At 42.4% G+C, this 18,305-nt stretch overlaps 1 protein-coding gene across 16 annotated transcripts in view; it reads left to right on the top strand.

Moving 5' to 3' along the window:
- The window catches only part of SEMA3D (semaphorin 3D), a 196,200-nt gene that overhangs the window by 19,715 nt on the left and 158,180 nt on the right, over positions 1-18,305 (top strand). The window contains exon 3 of one of the 16 annotated variants that reach the window (XM_078851165.1): positions 5,157-5,285. The exons of 14 other annotated variants lie outside the window; for them this stretch is intronic. The gene's annotated coding sequence lies outside the window, so the exon portion shown is untranslated. Of the gene's footprint in view, positions 1-5,156; positions 5,286-18,305 lie in introns of those variants that run through there. One more of the 16 variants, XM_073328664.2, reaches the window with a different exon arrangement.

Raw genomic sequence — 18,305 nt, 5'->3', positions numbered from 1 at the left:
CCTCCCCGGCTCCTACACAGAGGCGTGGCCAGGCAGCTCCCATTGGCTGCAGTTCCCGGCCAATGGGAGCTGCAGAGGTGGTGCTTGGGGTGGGGCCAGCATGTGGAGCCCACTGGCTGCCCCTACATGTAGGATCCGGCAGGGGGACATGCTGCTGCTTCCGGGAGCCGCGAGGAGCCACAGCACGGAACGGGGTAAGCCCTGGACCCTGCTACCCAGCGAAGCTTGAGGGCCAGATTAAAACGTCTGAAGGGCAGAATGCAGCCCCCGGGCCATAGTTTGCCCACCCCTGCTATAGGCAGACACGTAGGAGCCTAAGGAATTTTTGCAGTGAAACCTTAGGTGCCTAAGCTCACTTGGCACCTATCGGATTAGGTGGCAGCTGAGCAGGGTTTTTGTGGATCACAGTAGCACCTAAATCCCATTGGGTATCCTGCCTTTGCCTCTCTGTGCCTCAGTTTCCCATCTGTAAAATGGACATAATTGCACTTAACTTACCATACATGGGTATTGTGAGGATAAATACTATGGAAGATTGTGAGGTTCCCAAATACTATGGTAATGGGAGTGTAGTAGTGTGAGACTCACCCCTGCGGCACCTCCTGCTGGTCATCCAGGGAATTAGCATTCCAGCCTCCAGAGCTCCCTCTGCAGGCCAGTACCCCGGACCCCAGTACCCCCTTTTACACTGGGGTGCTGCCACCTGCAGTACCCCACACAGATCTGGGTCTCTCCTCCCCAGGGAACCCCCAACCCTCTACCCCCACCTCAGTCTATGGTCATCACCTGGCCCCTGTTCCCTGGGGCCAACTGCAGTGTAAGCTCCACTCATCATAGGCAAGGGGGGTTGGACCTGCTGCCTCTGCCTGCCCCTTGCATCCCCAGTACCCTTTTTGGCCTTCCCCCAGCCCTGCTTCACCTTAGGTACACTCCCCAGCAGCCAGGCCCCTCTCGTGTGTGTGTCCAGCTCCTGGCATCACTGGCTTTTATAGGGCCAACTGGGTCTGTTTGGGGTGTGGTCACAGCTGAGGCTGCCTCCCAATCAGCCCAGCTTTTCCCCTGCCCCAGCCCTCTCCCAGGGCTGTTTTAAGCCCTTTCAGGCAGGAGCGGGTGATCCCACCACTATAGAGAGACATATAATTATCTTAAACAGATAAAAGGCAGAGTAACTAAGAATAGTGGGATGAAATTAAGAAAGGGATGATTTAGACTGAATATATGACAAAATCTGCCTGACAGATTTGTTCTCCTGTGGAATAGTCTCCCATGGGAAGTGGTGGAAACTTCATCACCTGGGGTTTTTGAAACTAAACTGGCCAAGAACAGCAGTTATTTTATTAGGGAACATCTTGAACTGGCAGGAAAGTTTAATTAGATGATAGGTCATTTCCATTGCTAGCTTCTCTAATACAGTCATTATATACCTATATATTGTAAGAATTTTTTTGCGTGGGAAGAAAGTAGAAGAAACAACTATTGTAGCCATTAAGGTCCAGATCCTCATAGGTATTTAGGCACCTTAGTCCCTCTGATTTTAGTGAAAGTTAGGAGCCTAAATACCTTTGAGGATTGGGGCCTACGTGTTTAAATGGGAAGTGAGGTCTTCTGAATATTTGGCCCTAATTGCTTTGATAAGATTGGTAATTGCTCTATAAAATTATCTGATGGTCAAATTGGAAACCAATACTTGCCCATAGGTGGCAGCTCCCTACATGGCAATTGGTAGGCCTCAGCTGAAACACTCTACTCAGTTATGGGCAACATGCATTAAAAAAAAAGACAAGGGAAAAAACTGAACTGTTCAGAGGAGAGCTTTGAAAATGCTTGGAGCTCCCAACATGGCTGCTGGGAGGTCCATGTGCAGAGCAGCGGTAGGATGGGGCCCTTTGAAGCAAGGTTTAGCAATTACGATACAGGAGACAGAGTGGAATAACCCACCAGAGGCCCTTCTACTCCACATGAGTCCAGGATTCTACATTTCAAAGGGAGATGGGTTTTATTGGCCCATCCAGCTAAAGACATAGGTGTGACTCAGTCACTAATTTCTCACTTGTTATACTCTACACTGCTGGACAACACCCTCTCTTCCTGTCCCATTTACTGTTCTGGTCTGTAGCCTTTGAAGTAATGGCCTGCTTTAATGTTTTGTCTCTAGTATCATGGTAGCTACCACCCTTACCTCTATGGAGCTCATCCCCACACAGCTGGCTCTGCATCCCTCCCAGCATTTTGAGCTCACTCACTTCACTGGCTCTGCACACATAGAGGGAATCCCTTCACTGCTCAGTCCCCCATCCCCCTTTTCCTTCAACTGGCTGTGCTCCTAGCCAAGAGGCAGTGGAGAACCAGGACTCCATCGATATAGAGACACAGGGATTTAATTTCTGAGTTCAGAGAAATGGTGGAAACACCTTTTTGAAAAATGTTTAGGTTTGTTTTTTTTTTAAGGAGAGATCACATTCCTCATCTCTCTATACCAACTGCCATGGCACTAAGTCACCATCGTGCAACCCTTATTCATCTTATCCACACAGCACAGCAGACCAGTGACAGCAATCATAGATGTGAGGTAACTCTCAGCATTACTGTCAAGGGGAAGAGGGATCCACACTTATACACACAGTAGTATAGGGAGGCTATCCTTGAGTTGAGATGTCCTGTTGGTACCATCCATTTAGACAATTCCTAAATGGGGCTTGATATCAGTGAGCTAAATGGATGACACACATTTGGTGTTTTACAAAATATTTCCGTGGACTATGATTTTTCCGTGGTTTGGTTGCCACTGCTGCAGGAAGACATTTTTTAGTCCCTCCTCTTGACTGTAAGGCAAGTGATAGCTCATGAAAATGAGAGAGTTTTTTCCCATCCATTAGCATTCTTCTCCTCCCACTGCCTTCTGTCACCAGTTTTGCTCCCTTCCTTCTAGGGGATGTCCAAGCTGGTGTGCAAGTTTCAGGCAGGGTTAACCATGCCCAGCTAACGCATTTTTAAACCCTTTATTGTCTTTGTCCACCCCAGGTGCTAAGTGATGTTTAAAAACCTGTTAATTAAAATCTGTCAGTGCACTCAGTTTGAAGGTTATCTTCACAACCATGAAGGCTGGGAACATAATTTTTTTTATTTATTAAAGCTGAAGCACCAGTCCCAGAAATTGCTCCACTCTGGATTATCCCTGCAACTCTCACGGAGCCCCATTGATCTCAGTGGCGCCCTGTGCTGGCTTAGTGGCACGGCTTGCATGGCACAGGTTGCAGAATCAGTGTCTTCGTTTCTGCAAAAATGACTGATGCCAGCCACATAAATATGTCAAGTGGGCTGGATCTGGAGTGGGGTGTCTGATATCGCAGTTGTAAAGCAACTTTACTATGTCCTAGTGCATTGCAGAAAACATCAAAAACCACAGTGTATACCCCAACATTCTGTGAATATTTGTACAATGTGTTTTTAATGCTGTATAATTCCAAAGTATTGTGCTGTTGTTATTAACTGTTACTGAGAGACATTAAACATGTGCCATCAGATTAGTTGTAAGCTCTGTAGTGTCAGAATACAAAGATGCATTGAATTCAGATGTGGGAAATATGTTTTTAAGAGACCTGGTTAGGAAGAGAGTCATAAATAACATACCCCAAGTGGTCTCGTAAAAGTAATTTGGATACTGCTTTATTATTTGTAGTGTCCTGAAGCCCAAACTAGGATCAGGCCCCCATTCTGCTTGGAGCTGTATAAACATAGAAGGCAGTCCTACCTCTGAGAGTTTACAACCCAAGGGCCAGTTATGCAAACACAGTGAGGTCCAGGTTTCCTAGGCACTACGGTAACACAAATAATGAATAATAAGTCAATGCAAAGCTACTCATGTACCTGTGTTTTCAGGATCAGGCTCTGTCCAGGGACAGAACATGACAGGTGGAGAGGGCAAAGGGAAGACAAGGATTATAGTAATAGGAACACAAAATTGAATATACTGTATATAGCTAGACAGCTGGTGTGCTGTGTCTGCAGCTTATTACACTATTCATAACACCATTCATAACCATCTCACCTTTGCTCCACCGACTGTTTTTATCCACCTGGAGTCTTTTCTCATATTTTTAAATTGTAATCTCTTAGGGGCACCGACTGTCTTGTTACATCTGTGTACAGGGCCTAGCACAATGGGGCCCTGATCCTTGTTTGGGGCCTCAAGGCACTGCCCCAATACAAATCATATATGACCAGTGTAACATCCATATAGTTCTTGAGGCCCACGCTCTGTTTTAACAGTAAACTATACTGTTGTCAGATGTCTGGTTCATGCAATTGCCAGCTCTTAGAGATAGAAACCTAAGACAACGTAAGAATTCTGTGTGTGTGAGCAATCTGTATTTACTGCACAGGTGAGTGACAAGTGTGGGCAGAATGTGTCTTATGTGATGATGACCAGGCTTTGTCGGGTTTTTTTGGAGGTTTTTCCAAGAGCAAAAAAGTTCATAAATATATAAAATGAAGTAATACCTCTGAACAACTGAAAAGCATTTGCCATGTCTGTGCAACTATTACACTGGAGTTTGCAGCAGCTTCCTTTCTATCTATACAGCATTGATTGTTCATGCAGCTCCAGTATGCTCAGATTAAATAATACAATTTATCTCTGTGACACGCACACACATTCTGAGGCGTGGAGGGGCAGTGCACAACAGAAAAGATGATGCTGATGATGATCACTTGTGTTACAATAGTGCCTAGAGACCCCATCCAACATCAAGGCCCCGTTGCACAGACACAGAGTATACAGAGTGAGAGACAGAATCTTCTCTGAAAAGTTTTCATTCTAAATAGACAACAGGCCTAGGTGGGAGAAGGAAGCATTATTATCCACATGTTACAGATAGGGAACCAAGGCACAGAGATTAGGTGACTTGCCCACTTATAGGTCTTTCCTTTTTGTAGATAATTGCTTATATTTTAGCAAATGCACATGATTTGATGAAATGCCGACAGTGTTTTGCATTAGCACTGAGTGAAGTACTCTTGGCAAATTCACAGTTTTGTGGACATTCTTAGTTTAGCAGCAACATTCTTGTACCTCTTTAAACTTAGAGCTTTTGCAGAGCTGGAGCCTCATGTGTCACTTGTGTGTCTTTAATTCTTTTCGCCTCCATTTCCCCAAGGTGCGAGCTATTGGGACTCTTCCAGTTGAATTCCAGAAGGTGAATGGAAAGCAGTGGCTTGGACATCCTCCCACATACAGACTAAGTCCAATACCTTTGACTGGTCTCTCACAGCTGCCACTGTTACAAGTCAGTGAATTTAGGAGAATCTCTTAACTGGCAGTGCATTAACTTCCATGCTTGCCAGGAAGACCATTCAGACAAACAGCTTTACCATGGTTATAGGTTATCTGCAGCATATTTCTCTTTCTCTCCGTAATCTATATAGAAACATTGCACACATTGCCAGTTATAGATGAGGTGAAAGCACAGTTTGCTCCTAAAGAGGAGACCTAAGCTTGGGAGTGACTTTTGTACTGTAGATTGTACACACAAACTGTTGGGTTGTAGAGATGACATTCCCAGCTATTCTACAGGGAGTGCTACTGAACAGTGATTTTATAGTGCTCTAATTTAAGAACGGCAAGTTGCTGTCTCTAGTAGAGTTTTTATCTACAGCACACAATGTAGATTTCAGCTTGCACTAGTCATGGCCAAGGCTATCTAGACTCCAGGGAGCTGCTGCTGAAATGAAATGTAATAGCCTCCGGGGTGCTTTTTATTTCACATCACAAATTACATTAATAAAAAAGAGTTCTTGAACATAAGCAAAGTCTTTCCGTTGACTTCAGCGGGAGCTGGATCATGTCTGTTAGGTTAGAATGAGGTCTTCAAACACAAAGCATGCATCCAGGAAACAAAAATCTCATATTGCGGCTGCATACTGCTGCACCTGTGTGATCCTGTGGAGTCCAACACCAGCTGGGCCCATAGCAGCTGTTTCAGGAAGTGTCTAAATTGGGGGTGAGTGATCTCTTTTCATATGGACTGGGATGGAGAGAGGAAAGCTTTTCTGAGCTCGTGTAACTCTCCTCCTGCCTTTGCTCTGGCTTGTACATGGCCATGGCCTGGATAGTTTTTTTTCAAAAAAACAAACCTAAGGTTTTAATATGTAAGAAGAAGATACTAGTCTCCTCCCTGGATGTCAGTTGTGCTCCATTGTCTTAACTCTGTTGTTGTCCTAGGGGTTGATTTTCAGAGATACTGAACCCCAGGAGCGCCAATTGACTTCAGCTGGAGTTGTAGCTGCTTAGGCCTGCTAAATTCATGCCCCATGTTTTGCCTTGGATTCCCTGGTTTCAAAATCCTGCGTAAGCAGGAAGCTGGACAAATGGCCTCAGTTATGCAATAGTCCAAAGAGCTTGTGTGGTAGGGTCCTTGGTGGGCTGGGTGTCCTAGTGGTTAGTGTTCACTCAGCTGGTGGAGGGTAGTAGGGGAGCCTCAGCTCACCCACTCTACCGGGCTCCAACCCAGGACCCTAGGAGGGTCAGCAGCACAGAACCCTGAGGAGAGTTGTGGACACTCTGTGTTACTGTCCCTGGGTTGCTTCTTAACTCTGCTCTCTCCGTTTCCAGTCCAGGTAAGGAGAAAGAAAATAGAAAAGGGAAACCAAACCGTCAGTCCCAACCGGGCTCAGCACACAGTCCTTTGAGTCTCTGGGAGGCGTTTCTGACTCCTTTTGCAGGCTCCTGCAAAAGGTAGGTCTGCACTCCTCCCCAGTCTCCCTGTTCTGAGCTGGGTCGCTCCCTTTTCAACTCTGTCTCCATTTGGACCATGCCCTGCAGAGTTGGAGGGGCAGGGCTAGCTGGGCCCAGTATAGTCTTTTAACCCCTTCCATCCCAGCGTGGGGTTTGTATATCCCATCACAGCTTGTAGCTGGACCTAAGAAAACAGAGACCTCGGTTTCCCCAGAGACAAAAAACGTCCTTTATAGTAAGGGAAAGAAAAAGATGTTCCTTTCTTTGTTCTGAGGAAGAACTGGAAGAATAGAATAATCCAGCAAGGGCAGAATGAAGTAGGCAGTAGTGATTATCCTCCATTCATATCATAGAGTCATAGAATCAGAGAATATTAGGGTTGGAAGGGACCTCAGGAGGTCATCTAGTCCAACCCCCTGCCCAAAGCAGGACCAATCCCCAACTAGTCATCCCAGCCAGGGCTTTGTCAAGCCTAACCTTAAAAACCTCTAAGGAAGGGTCACTCTCACACACACCAGGAAAAAGGTTTCCCAAAGCAGGAGTGAAACCATGAAATTAAACAGAAACATCCGCAGGGGCTTTGGAGTAGGGGAGAAAAATGAAGCTACAGAAGCTCCCCTCTCATGGTTAGTTAAAACAAAACAAACATACAGATGGCAAAAAGCCTGTTCTCTGACATAAAAAATTCCATGAGACCCTTGTCTTCACGAGCCATGGCAAATTACAAAAAATAAAAAATAAAATACTGCTATCCCAGGGTTAGCTTAATAAAAGAATTAGACCACCCTGTCTCAGGCATCATGTGTCACTTTGGACCTGAAACAGGAGGACTGAAGGTAGCTTTGCCATTAAATAAGTGGGAGCAGGATTGGGTCATAAGCTTGGGGATGTGGCTGGAGCGGCCATGGAGCGATACAGCCTATAAGAATGTTGTCTCCTCTAGTCTGACACATGGAGCTTTTTAGAAACGGGGCCCACGTCAAATAGTGGAATGAGGACTCAGAACGAGTATACAGAAGTAGGTAGAACTCTGGTTTAGAAACACATTGTTTGATTAAGGGTCTGCAGAACGGTATTTGTTTTCATTGTGGCACCTGACAGCTTTGTTTTGTTTAAAGATCTGTCAACAGATCCTTGAAAATAAATGAATTATATGGCAGTAAGAATCAGATGGGGTTTTAGCCTAAGAATCACTTTTTCTAAAACCAGTTTGAGGAAGGACTTGTCTACATGAACAATTAGTTTGCAGCAAGCTGGGGTGTGAATCTAGCCCACACTTGCATGCCCTGTCTTTCTTTTCCAGTTTTCACTTTCACTTTCCTGTGGGCCTGACTCCTCCAACCGTCTGCGTGCTGAAGAGTAACTTCTTCATCAGCAGTTCCATTGTTTACATTAAGAAAAGGAGTACTTGTGGCACCTTAGAGACTAACCAATTTATTTGAGCATGAGCTTTCGTGAGCTACAGCTGTAGCTCACGAAAGCTCATGCTCAAATAAATTGGTTAGTCTCTAAGGTGCCACAAGTACTCCTTTTCTTTTTGCGAATACAGACTAACACGGCTGTTCCTCTGAAACCTTGTTTACATTGCAGCTACTCTGTGAGAGGCAGTGTGTTTCATTAGATACGGCACTGGACTGGGCCTCAAGAGACTTCATTTCTGTTCCTGAGTCTACCAGTGGCCTGTGCACATCACTTTGTGTTTGTGTTGTCTCTCCCACCCTTTGTTTAGGCTGTAAGCTTTTGGGGGCAGGGACTGACTCTTATTATCTGTTTGTACAATACCTGGCACAGTAGGGCCTTAAACCTAGTAGCACTGAGTGTGAATAAAGGTGTCTAAATCTGGTCCTTATTATTTGTGAGGAACTTGGTGTGTGCTCTTATTGTAATTCTACCACTGGGAAGAAACTAAGGGCATTTTTTTAAACAACACAGAATAATAATTTTGAAACAACCTTAAGAACTTAACTTCAGGACTAGTTATCTTTTTATTTTGTAGCCTTATGTCAGACCCTTAAGATTACAAATATTTCATTTCTTCTTTGGATTGAATATTAAAGGGAACTGGAGAACGTGATTTATGAGGAGAGGCTGAGGGAACTGGGATTATTGAGTCTGGAGAAGAGAAGAGTGAGGGGGGATTTGATAGCTGCTTTCAACTACCTGAAAGGGGGTTCCAAAGAGGATGGATCTAGACTGTTCTCAGTGGTTTTCAGTGGTGGCAGATGACAGAACAAGGAGTAATGGTCTCAAGTTGCAGTGGGGAAGGTTTAGGTTGGATATTAGGAAAAACTTTTTTACTAGGATGGTGGTGAAGCACTTGAATGGGTTAACTAGGGTGGTGGTGGAATCTCCTTCCTTAGAGGTTTTTAAAGTCAGGCTTGACAAAGCCCTGGCTGAGATGATTTAGCTGGGGATTGGTCCTGCTTTGAGTGGAGATTTGGATTAGATGACCTCCTGAGGTCCTTTCCAACCCCGATATTCTCTGATATTCTAACATTTAAGAGACAAAAATTCCACATAAATTAGCCTAGTCTGATCCAGAATTGCCCGTTTTTCTTGATTTTAAACACTTTGCTAGTTGGAGCAGAATATGCCTGCCAGTGTCACTTTCCATTCCTTTTTGGACTATGCCCATAAGGAGGTCTCAGAAATAGTGATTTGCACCTATGCTGTGGGGGTACTTGCTGAAACTTTTTAGTTTAGCAAGTGCATGTTTGTTTTTGTGTGCATTTCCTCCACCTCCAGTAAAGTCTGAACAATCGCTGGGTAAATAACTGTGGCTGGTAACAAATAGAGCTCTATGATGAGAATGAGAAGAGGTGAATCATAACTTCTTCGGGTCTTACCTGGTGAGACTTGAACTCTGCTAAATGGGCCTTATCTGGCAAGGTCAGGATTGTGACAAAGTGTTTATCTGAAAGGGGAATCTGTGACTGAGTCTGATGCTATAATCCACTGAGTGACAATCTGTTGACAGAATTGCGCACTGCTGTTCAGAGTGCTTTCTCTTGTGGCAGAAGTATGCCTCTGATCCTCTTGTGTGATAGCTTCAGTCAGCCTCTTTTGAAAGCTTAGTCTTACTTGACACTGAGCCTCAAATAAGAGGATCCTTGTTGGATAAACTTAACAGTACCGTGAATTTTGGGCCAAAGTTAAAGCAGTTAAATTGATGTGTGTTATAAGGATTCTATATAGTTTTCCCCAAAAGGCATTCATAAATAATAATCACAAACAGATGTAAGCCCAATTCATTATGATGATTATTTTATTTATTTTGTTTACTTTAACATTTTTCTAATGCCTTTCTGTTAGATCATTGTGTATATCTTAAGTTTAGAGAACTAGTTCATGGAGGATGAAAGCATGAAGTTCTGATTTGAAAAGAATGATAAAACAATAACAATGATATCAAGTTCAGTGTTTCACTAGCGTTTAACAATTTGGGAACATTATTCAATGTGCTCATGGAGGCTCTCTCGCAATGTCTATTCTGATTTGTTTCCTTTCTGTGTGCTTAGCTAGTGGAAGCTACATGCAGAGCTCCATAGGGAGCGAATACTCTGAATAATGAGAGTAAGGTATGGAACATTCGGCTGGATATCAGGAAAAATATAACTGCTCCCTATAGCTGTGAACTGATCCGGGGTCTTCTCAAAAACCAGTGGCTAAGGTTCGTTTTTATCTGGAACCCAAAGGGCTGTGAGGGGACTTTGAATAACTGCGACCTTAGGAAAAATTAGTAATAGGCTTTCAGCTCTAAAGTGGGGTTTTGCTTTGGTTACCTTTTCAAGGGTATCTTTGCAAAGGAAATGGTTAGAAACTTATTTTTTAGAAATAAATAAAGAAAGAAAGAAAGTGGAGAGTCTCCCTTACATTTCTAGTCCTAGCTATTGAGCCTAGTCCCCTTGAAGAAAGCCTTCAGGGATGTATGCTGCTTGCCAACTCTGACTTCTTGATTTCAGCCCACTTTTCTCTCTAGAATAAAAATCCCTGTACAGTATTTACAGATGATCCTCCTGGATCTGGTCTGCACAGTTCTAGCCATCTAATCCTATGTCCTGTCACTGGCACTGGCTTCAGAAGAAGAGGCACGAAACATCACAGTAGGCAGTTGTGTTGTAACATTTGAGAAGACATGGTTCTATTTAGATCCTTCTGTAACACCTAGCACACAAAAAGAGAATGTGCTTAGCTAAGAGGAAGAATTAGGTACAGTTGGGCATTTGACTGGTTTCCAATAGGCTTAGCCTTAGATACTTATGCCTAATTACAAAAAAGACAAGTTACTTAACTGTGTTATTTTAATTAGCAATGGTAGGTTGGCATTCAAATATGAATGTCATTTAACACTGAACACTTACAAAAGAAAAGAAAAACAGTAACATTTTTACATGCACTTATGTTACGTAGGCAGCAGGCTAACTCTTCAATCTGTTCAATGGTTGTGCATCTTTTCTCTTTGTGTTGTGGGAGGAGGTTTAATGACTACAAGCCCCCCTTTCCTGTCCCCACTCCCTTCTGAATTAATTTCTGTATGTTTGCCTTGTAAGCTCTTCAGGGCAAGGACCATCCCTTTTAACTTGTTAATGTGCCTTGTAAACTGCCATGCACACTGATGGTCTGGAAAACAAATACATATATACCACATACAGACATTGTTCTAGAATATTCCAGCCAATCAAGATGCTCAGTTTTCGAAAAGTTCTTCTTTTCCCCAACAGGTGGCATTAGCATATATTAAAGTGAGTGATCAAGACATTTAAATAGACTTGGTAACAGGTGGAATCAAAATGGTACACCACAGCCTACATCAGGGCATTCATAGTGGAATATTTGACAATATTTGACCATGCTCAAATAATTGGTCAGCAGGTGACCTCTGAGGAGGGGAGTTACATACGCAATGGTTATATTTTTGTTTCTTCAGGTCCAGATTGTGGCAATTTGATCTGTTTTTGTATCTGGCTGTCCTTGGAAGTGTTTGCCTGGGGAGAGAGTGTAGTCAGATCAGATAACACGTTAGCAAATAGAAGCCTTCAGATTCATTTATTACTGTAAAAAGGAATTCTGCTTCCATTCAACTGGATTGGACCAACATGGCCATGAATGATTATTTCTGTCCAAAATGTGGTAGCCAGCCATATTAAGATAACTCAGAATTACAGGCAAGGAAAGTAATTCTGCATTTGTGATATTTGTGTTCTTAAATACACTAATTCTCTAGGACCAGACCCTCGCCTGGCTTCAGTTGGTGTAACTCCATTGAAATCAATGGATCTAACATGATTTATACCAATTGAGGTTCTGGTCCACATAGTTTATTCAGTTACAACAGGGGTTCTCAAACTGTGGGCATGGACCCCCAAATGGGTGACAATCCCACTATCTGGGGTAGAAGCTGAAACCCAAGGGCTTCAGACCTGGGTGGGGAGGCTCAGGTTACAGGCCATCTACCTGGGGCTGAAGCTCTTAGTTTTTGGCCCTTCCCCTCCCCCCCCAGATGGTGGGGCTCAGGCTTTGGTTTTGGCCCTTCCACCCTGGGTGACAGGGCTTGGGCGGGCTCAGGCCTCAGTCCCCCGTCCTGGGGTTGTGTAGTTATTTTTGTTGTCAGAAGAATTTTTGTTGTGCGATGACATTTGAGAACCCCTGAGTTAGAACAACAACAACAACAAAAAAGACTTTCTGAACCATAGTGGTAACAGTCTTGCAATACACTGATATTGGTCAATGTTGAAGACAGTCATAAATCTCTGTTATTTTGGGTAGAAAGCTGGGGAAAAATCACTATGATACAGAGAAACTATCCACCGGAGAAAGAATGAAGGGAGAAAATCAGAATTAATATGGATAGGAATGTATTACAGTGGGGTGGAAAGAGTGACTAATCTATCTGACTGTACACATTTCTAAAGCACAGATCAGCCTGTTTCAGACAAAGTAATTGAACTCCCATGGTAGCATACCCAGAAAGTGCATGCTATAAGATGGTTGTGGGGAATTCAGCAGTGTATTATCACCATTCACATGTAATGCCATTCTGATGGTTTGTGAATTATAACTAAGTATGGGGTCATCCTGAAAAAGATGTAACACTCAGTTTTACAGTAATGGCGTATCGGTTTAATTCCAGGTCAGAGCCATTGGAGCACATTTTAGGTCGGCAAGCCCCACTGCACCCCATGAGAAATGAGTTAAGAACCTCTGTATTATGAACAACTAACGTGCCTCTGAAGCGGCCTGATTGACTTCAATGGGAGCAAAATCAGGCCCTAGGTATGCAGCAGTTTAAAACACATTCCACGTCTCACCCATGCTGTGGGTAAGACACAATATTATGCATGGGCTTAGTGGCTCACAGATCAACATAGAAGTATTGTATTACACAGGCCTCTTACTTGTATTCATACAGATGGGGCTGTGCCCTGCTGACATTGTCAGCGGTAAACCTGTCATTGACTTCACTGATGCATGATTGGTCTCCAAGGTACAGTGTTGTTAAGCAGTCTCACTCTAGCATGTGGTGGCTGATACTTCTTTCAGCCTTTTTTTTTTTATTATTAAACAAGCACATTTTCCTGACAGGTATTTGTTTTGTGCAACAGCTTTGGTGTTTATTCATATGGTGAATAGGCTAATTAATGCACCATCTGAGACAGAATGGCGTTTTCAGGAGAACGTTTAATATAGTTATTTTTAACCCTATTATTATTGCTTGTATTATCATTGTGCCCATCATGGCCCAGTACCCCAGAACAAAAAGATAGTTCCTGCCACAAGGACTTATAGCCAAAGACAAGAGACAACAGATGGATACAGAAAGGCTGACGGGAACACAAGGAAACAATGAGACAATATTGGCCAGAATGATAGGCAAGGGTCTCAGCATACCAGCTCCCCTACCTGCCAAGTTTTTTGTAGGCATAAAGGCAAAGGAGAGTTTTAAGGAGGGATTTGAAAGAGGATATTGTGTTAGTTTTGTGAATATTTAAGGCGCGCTCCTCTGAAGCATGAAGGACTGCGTGGGAGAAAGCATGAAGGTACTTATTTTAAATTTCAGTTATTGGATAAAAGGATGTTTTCTTTTAACCTGCCAAGATCACTGCTACAAAAATTGGGTATATGTCCTCTCTTGTAAGGGGAATTGAGTTAATTGAAATCTCCACTGCAGAAGAGATTATAATACCATTATGTACTCTAGCACTTACATAACGCTTTGTATGTCATGGTGTTGTACAGTACATACTAAAGGTTCAGCCTTGCAAACACACACAACTGAGATCATAGAGACTACTCGTGAGTAAGGTTACTCCTGTGTGTGTGTTTGCAGGATTGGGACCTATAATTATATTATACATATTATTTAGGACAAAATTCTCTGTCTGTGTAACTGATCACAGTTCCACTGCCTTCAGCTGAGTTGTGCTCATTTACACCAGGAAAGAATTTTACCCTATATAACAAAAACATACATTATGATTTTATTGGCTTAGTATGTTGCATACATACCACATGTAAATACCCCAGACTATGACTGTCTTGTTTTACAATAAGAAAAGGAGTACTTGTGGCACCTTAGAGACTAACCAATTTATTTGAGCATTAGCTTTCGTGAGCTACAGCTCACTTCATCGGGTGCATACTGTGGAAACTGCAGAAGACATTATATACACGGAGACCATGAAACAATACCTCCTCCCACCCCACTCTCCTGCTAGTAATAGCTTACGTAAAGTGATCATCAAGTTGGGCCATTTCCAGCACAAATCCAGGTTTGTGCTGGAAATGGCCCAACTTGATGATCACTTTAGATAAGCTATTACCAGCAGGAGAATGGGGTGGGAGGAGGTATTGTTTCATGGTCTCTGTGTATATAATGTCTTCTGCAGTTTCCACAGTATGCATCCGATGAAGTGAGCTGTAGCTCATGAAAGCTCATGCTCAAATAAATTGGTTAGTCTCTAAGGTGCCACAAGTACTCCTTTTCTTTTTGCGAATACAGACTAACACGGCTGTTACTCTGAAACTTGTTTTACAATGATCGTTTTCATTATACTGCTTTAATCTTTGGAGATTCCCTGTTCTGGCTTTCCAAGCGAAAAAAGGCAATGTGATAGATGTGTTTCACCTCAGATGAATGTAATCAATTAGCAGATTTCCTCAAATTACTGCCATCATAGAATCTTTAAAAAAAAATAAAAAGTTACATGTTTATTTGAAGGAATTCTGCCAGTTTTTGGAAACAGTGCAGATGCAACTGTAATTTGTATTAATAATTTCCAAGGTATTACTATTTTATTTATTGCCTTATTGTTTGTGTTATGCTGAGTTGTTGTCCTGAGGTTACTATATTTGACACAACAGATAAATATGTGGCTGCCATCCCCTAAAGCCCCCTTGAAAACATGTTTTATGGTTGCCAGAGTTTGTACCTCCAAATTGGCTCTGTTGTAGCTTATGTATCAATTTAGCATGCCTTTTGTTTTTGAGGACAGTATTCTGTAGTAAGTGCACACAGTGTGATGGATTTGTGTTTAGACACCTCTTCCATCTCTAACTAATCTAAACCATCTTTGAAGTAATCATCCCCATTTCTGCCATGTTCTTAAGCTTTTTTTCACTGAGTTGCTCCACAAAGCCCCCTGACATCTTACGAAATCCAAACCAGCTGTACTGTTCTGAGTTGTCAGCAGACTGATAAATCAAGACTCTCTTAGCTTGGTTAACTGAGTGGAATGTTTCTCTTCATGAGGCACTGTCAACTTAACTAGCAAATACATTCAGTGAGATCTGGGCCAGTCTGATGACTTCTGTAGGAAGTGTGTTCAAGCGGAAGGGAAGGAATGTGTCATCTCTTCTGGTTGGTTTTCGTCTACTTTCAGTTCCAGTGGTTTTGGATGTTCTTAGGGAGTTGTAACCAACCACCTGTGTCCTTCATGGTTGGTTAAAGTAAGCATAGATATTTTGGGCTCATTGTGACTGAGTTGCCCCTTCACTTGAATAGGGCAAGCTGCCAGCAACACGTAAGCAAGCTCTACTTAAACTCAAACTATTTGGATGGCGATATCTCATCATTTGCTTTATGGCCTTGAATCTCCCTTTTTGAAGAAAAGTTATTGAGAAGGTGGAATTGCAGCAGTGTCACCTACACTGAGATTCCATAGATTTCCTTGGTCCTTCTCAGTCTGGTTTGAACTGTTAGTGACAAAATTTGACTAAGAAGGAAATGATGGTTATTAGGTACGGGAAGCACTTAGAGGCATGGGTGGAGGAGATACCTACACTGTATACTGAGGATATATGCCCTGCAAAATAATTCTCAGTCTTCTAATCCACTGTGATCCATTGCTGTTCTTCAATTTTGCAGTAATAAGGGTGTCAATAAAAAAGCCAGAATTTGCCAGCATCTCCTTGCAATGATATCTGAAATATCTGCTTTTTCACATACTTAAGATGGGAAATTGACTATTTGTAATGGTGAGGTCTACAGCAGCCATGGTCTTCAGGGCCTTTCACCAGGAGGCTGTGGTCGTTTCTCCCTAATGTGAACCTCACACCAATCAGGCCTTTGTCACCAGCCTCCAGTACTGGAATGTGCTTTACTCACAGGTATCCTTGAAGTCGAAGTTTAAGCTTTAGCTAGTGCAGACCATAGTCATCAACCTGCTGAACAAGGCATGCTGCTGTGAGTCCATACACTTATAGAATCGTAGAAATTTAGGGCTGGAAGGGACATTGAGAGGTCTTCAAGTCCAACCCCCCTAGGCTGAGGCAAGAGCAAGTATACCTAGACCATCCCTGATAGGTGTTTGTCCAACCTGTTCTTAAAAATGACAGGAATTCCACAACCTCCCTTGGAACCCTATTCCAGTGCTTAACTATCCTTATAATATGAAAGTTTTCATAATATCTAACATAAATCTTCCTGGCTGCAAATTAAGACAATTATTTCTTGTCCTATCTTTAGTGGACATAGAGAACAGTTTATCACCATCCTTTTTATAATAGCCCTTCACATATATGAAGACTGTTATCATGTCGTCCCTCAGTCTTTTTTCCTCAAAACTAAACATGGCCAGCTTTTTTAACATTTCTTCATACCTTAAGTTTTCTAAACCTTTTATAATTTTTGTTGCTCTCCTCTGGATTCTCTCCAGTTTGTTCACATCTTTCTTAAAGCACAGAACTGAACACAGTACTCCAGCTGAGGCCTGACCAGTGCTGTGTAGAGCAGGACAATAACTCTGTGTCTTACATATGACATTCCTGTTAATACACAGAAGGATATTGGACTTTTTGCAACTACATCACATTGTTGGCTCATATTCAGTTTGTGATTCACGGTAATCCCAGATTGTTAACAACAGTGCTACTGCCCATTTTATAGTTGTGCATTTGAATTTTCCTTCCTAAACATAGTGCTTTGTACTTTTCTTTATTTAATTTCATCTTGTTGATTTCAGACTAGTTCTCCTATTTATCAAGGTTGTTTTGAATTCTAATTCTGTCCTCCAAGGGCTAAAAACCCCTCTGAGTGTGGTGTCATCCACAGATTTTATAAGCATTCTCTTCACTTTATTATCCGAGTTTTTAATTAAAATATTGAATAATACTGGACCCAGGACTGACACCTTCAGGATTTCAGTAGGTACACCCTCACAGTATGACAGTGAACCACTGATAACTATTTTTGAGTACAGATTTTCAACCAGTTGTGCACCCATCTTATAGTAATTTCTTCTAAACCATATTTCCTAGTTTGCTTATGAGAATGTCATATGGGACTGTGTCAAAAGTCTTTTAAAAGCCAGGATATATCAGATATACAGGTTCTCCATTATCCTCTAGGCCACTAATCCTGTCAAAGCAGGAAATTAGATTGGTTTGGCATGATTTGTTCTTGACAAATCCATGCCAGCTATTCCCTAGATCCTTCAGATTCTTACCAACTGATTGTTTAATAATTTGTTCCAGTATCTTTCCAGGTATCGAAATTAGGCTGATTGGTCTATAATTCCCTGCATCCTCTTTGTTTTGCTTTGTAAAAATGGGTACTATGTTTGCCCTTTTCCAGTCTTCTAGAATCTCACCATTCCTCCATGAGTTCTCAAAAGATAATTGCTAATGGTTCTGAGTTTGCTTCAACTATTTCCTTAAGCATGCTATGGTGAATTTCATAAGAACATCAGAATGGCCATACTGGGTCAGACCATTGATCCAACTACCCCAATATCTTGCCTCCTGATAGTGTCCATTGCCAGGTGTTTCAGAGGGAATGAACAGAACAGGGCAATTATTAAGTGATCCATCCCCTGTTGTCCAGTCTGAGCTTCTGAAAATCAGAGACCTAAAGACATCCAGAGCACAGGGTTGTGTTTCTGACTATCTTGGCAAATAGCCATTGATGGACCTATCCTCATTGAACTTAGCTAATTCTTTTTTAAACCCAGTTATACTTTGGTTTTCCCATGGCAACAAGTCCCACAGGTTGATTATGCATTGTGTGAAGAACTACTTTCTTATGTTTGTTTTAAACTTGCCACCTATTAATTTCATTGGGTGACCTTGGTTCTTG

This window comes from Lepidochelys kempii, chromosome 1, assembly GCF_965140285.1.
Source record: "Lepidochelys kempii isolate rLepKem1 chromosome 1, rLepKem1.hap1, whole genome shotgun sequence".
Lineage (NCBI taxonomy): Eukaryota > Metazoa > Chordata > Testudines > Cheloniidae > Lepidochelys > Lepidochelys kempii.
This window is presented reverse-complemented; position numbering and strand designations above follow the sequence as displayed.